At 34.9% G+C, this 4,027-nt stretch overlaps 1 long non-coding RNA gene across 1 annotated transcript; it reads left to right on the forward strand.

Moving 5' to 3' along the window:
- The first annotated feature begins 256 nt into the window (after positions 1-256).
- On the forward strand, positions 257-1,516 carry LOC111716295 (uncharacterized). Its single transcript, XR_002768450.1, has 4 exons — positions 257-387; positions 492-552; positions 651-835; positions 1,276-1,516. It is a non-coding gene; the product is annotated as an uncharacterized LOC111716295 (long non-coding RNA).
- Positions 1,517-4,027: the final 2,511 nt, after the last annotated feature.

Here is a 4,027-nt window from a genome sequence, read left to right on the forward strand (position 1 = left end):
CTATTTGTGGATTTAAAAAATAATTTCCCTGAAAACACTTTTATTTTTTTTATTTTGTATTAGTTTATATGAATAATAAATAATACTTTGTATACTTTGAAACTTATTTTTGGACCCCATTTTATACTTTTACCAAATTAAAAAATGAATAGATAAACTTTTAAATGAGCTTTTTGTTAAAAGATGATAATAATTGTAAAATGATGAATAAATTTTTTATTAACATGTTTTTTATTAACAGTTTCCATGCAGTTATTAGGCCAAGGTTTGAGGAGAAAGTAGTGAAAGCCAATGGAACCTTTCTTCTGGTTCTCAGTAACCAGTAGCACCATGAGCAGGAAGAATATTGTAAACTCAGGACAGGAAACAGGACACGGAGAAAAGAAGGTGAACCACCAGGATATCATATCCAGGAACCAGAGAAGTTTTCTCAAAACAATTCTTTTGAAAAAAAGCTGAATTTTGTTCCTTTTAAAAGCATCTCTTTTTAGGTCGGTGTTTTGATTGAGTTTAGTAAATGTTGAGGATATCCTCCTAGAGCTGATCTATTAGGTAAAAAATGAAAGGATGAGACCAAAGTTAAAAACAGGCTGTATTTTGTTTGCCCTTTTTTATCAAAACTGAATTCGTCTTTCTGTATATTTTTTTAGCGAGTATGATAGAGGAGAAGGTTCCTGGAATCCGTGTCTCTAAGAAACCCTACATAAAAACCTCCTTTGAGGTTTGGGTCGGAGGAGAACTCCTCTTCTCCAAACTCAAGATGAAAACCTTCCCGGATTTCTCCGCCATTGTTGATTCCGTCTACAATACAGTTGTCAAAGGAGATCACGTTCAGGTCTTGAAACAAAGATATTTTCAATGGAAGGAATAAATATTGGAGGGGGTTTCTGGGGGAAAGGGAGAAAAGGGGTTTTAATTTTAATCGGGAAAGGTACGGGATACTGGGGGGGGGCGGGGGGGGGTCTCTTTTTCACTTTTACAAACTGAAAGCGCTTTTTTGATTTGAATTTAATTATTTTAAAATTTCTAATCTTAATTTACAAGTTTTAAGAAATAATTCTGATTATGACAATTAATAATCCCTCAGATGATATTCTTCGCGATAATCTAACAACAATTCTGATTATGATTCTGATAATATTATTATGATATGCATAATAACAATTATTGTAATAATTTGATCAAAATTCTGGTTGCTAACAACAGTTTTAAACTGCGCCTTTTTTGAAAATCATTTTTTGGTAATATCCGTTATTATCTTTATTTTCTACTCAGGAGATATCAGATACATCCTTCTGTGCTCCTAGTTATCAGGGATGCTGCTATGTTAGCTAATAATCAATTTATCAATAAAACAAACAATCAATCCATCATTCATCCAAACAGTCCAAAGGGCCATATACAAGTAAGAGGAAAACCGAGTCCGAAAGTTTGGGCCAGGCAGGATGAAATACTGTATATGTGAATATATTTATAAATACATTTATTTTTTAAATAAAACCAAATAATATTGTTTATACTTAATTGAAACCTAAAGAAGAATATCTTGACTATAGTTAGACTTGGTTGACTATCCAGGTTTGGTTGACTAGCTAGGTTTGGTTGACTAGCTAGGTTTGGTTGACAAACCAGGTTTGGTTGAAAAGCTAGGTTTGGTTGACTAGCCAGGTTTGGTTGACTTGCTAGGTTTTGGTTGACTAGCTAAGTTTAGTTGACTAGCTAGGTTTGGTTGACGAGTGAGGTCTGGTTGACTAGATATGATCTGATTGACTAGATATGATCTGATTGACTAAATAGATCTTGTTGACTAGCTAGGTTTGGTTGACGAGCTAGGTCTGGTTGACGAGCTAGGTCTGGTTGATGAGAGCTATAATCTGGTTAACTAGATATTGTCTGGTTGACTAGCTATGATCTGATTGACTAGCTAGATCCGGTTGACTATTTATGATCTGGTTGACTATTTATGATCTGGTTGACTATTTATGATATGCTTGACTATTTATGATCTAGTTGACTAGCTATGATCTGGTTGACTATCTAGATTTGGTTGACTATTTATGATTTGGTTAACTATTTATGATCTGGTTGACTAGCTAGATCTGGTTGACTATCTAGGTTTGGTTGACTAGCTATGGTCTTGTTGACTCGCTATGATTTGATTGAATAGCTAGATCTGGTTGAATAGCTAGATNGGGTTTATAATTCCACTGGAGGGATTCAGAAGGTGTCAAGGAACAAAAAATTAATTTAATATTAAAATCTTCAAGAATCCTAATTTTGACGGAGAAACTCCGGAAGTAAATAAACTAACGAGGTTTTATATCTGAACGGATTGAAATGAAATCTTTGTCTAATTCATGGTAATCCCTAAATCCTAGGAACGGATTCAAATTGATATTCGATATCGTCAAATATTCTATAGAAATAAATTTAAATATTTAGATATACAGAAACTTCATGATAAACAATTCGACTATAAAGAAGATCTTCACTTTTTGGAAAATAAAGAGAATAAAATAAGAATTAGATGACTAGCAGAAAAAAAGAGAAATAAAAAAGGCATTAAGTAGATACGTAAGAGGAAAAGTAATAAAAAAAATCAAGGGGGGGGGGGGGGGCTTTCCAGGCAGATTCGGCCCCATCAACCAAGGAATGTCAAAAAATTCCCCCCCCCCCGAACAAATTCCTGTGTACGCCCCTGCAAAAAATTATTAAAATACCAATTAAGAATAAAATTTTATGGAAAAGACAAGATAGATTTGGTAAAAAAAAATGGGTTAGTTCGGCTGCAGGCCCGTTAAACTGAAAGTTTTGGTAGTAAACAGGCGGTGAAAAAGCACTTATTTTATTAATATAAAGTTGTAATCTCTGCTTGTCTGTTTTTCAGTCTGTGTGTCTGTCTGTTTGTTTGTCCGACCATAACTCAGGAACCCCTTGACCGATTTGCCTCAAATTTTGATAGGGTTACTCGGACGGGAATGGTCTAAGCTTGGTTTTCAGATTCTCAGTTGAGTGGGTCGACATTTTAATGTAAAGCGAAAATTTAGTTTCTCGGTAAAATCGTCAAAGTGCGGGTAAATGGCGGGAGTAACTTTTAGTAACCTTGGCAGCGCTGGGGTTCACAAGCTAGTTTTATCATAAATTTGATTAATAAAAGGGGGGCAAAAGCACCGTTCCCCCACCCTAGATACGGCCATGATTTAGGGTTTCCTATGAAAAGATTTGAAAAGTTGACGAGAAAATGACGAATGAGCTAGGAGTATTTAGCTACGGATTATAATGTCGTCTTCTAGGATTCGTAAATCCAAACCTTTAGCGAACATGAAGAAATTATTCAGATTCAATGAGAATTAAAGGACTATGGACAATTGTTTCAAAAGAAACATAGTTAGGAAAAATATAAACAGTGAGAACCAGAAAACTGTGGAATAAAAAGACGACATTAGTATGAATACTTAGGTGTAGTATTGATGTTGTTTCAAAGAAAATAGTTTTACCATTAATTTAATCAATAACTTTCAAATCTTTACATAGGAAACCCTAAATCATGGCCGTAGCTAGGGTGGGAGGACGGTGCCTTTGCCCCCCTTTTAATATTAAAATTTATGATAAAAACTAGCTTGATATCTGAATCCCTCCAGTGGATTTATAAACCCCTTGGAAAGATATCTGAATCACTCTAGTGGAATTATAAACCCCCTGGAAAGATATCTGAATCCATCCAGTGGAATTATAAACCCCCTGGAAAGATATCTGAATCCCTCCAGTTAGGGTTTCCACCGGAATTATGGAAAAGGTTCCGGAAAACCGGAATTCCGGAACGATTTTTTTCCCCGTAAAATGGAAATTTCCGGAACGTTGTTCCGGAATTACGGATCGTTCCGGAATATTGTTCCGGAAATTTTCCGGAAAATCGTTCCGGAAATTTCCGGTTTCCGGAACATTTGGTACCAGAATTACATTAAAGTCTTACATATGTAAATACAACACCAGTTAGTAACCCTAACAATATATGCTTTAAATAGAT

This window comes from Eurytemora carolleeae, unplaced genomic scaffold (assembly GCF_000591075.1).
Source record: "Eurytemora carolleeae unplaced genomic scaffold, Eaff_2.0 scaffold1757, whole genome shotgun sequence".
NCBI classification, from domain to species: Eukaryota; Metazoa; Arthropoda; class Copepoda; order Calanoida; family Temoridae; genus Eurytemora; species Eurytemora carolleeae.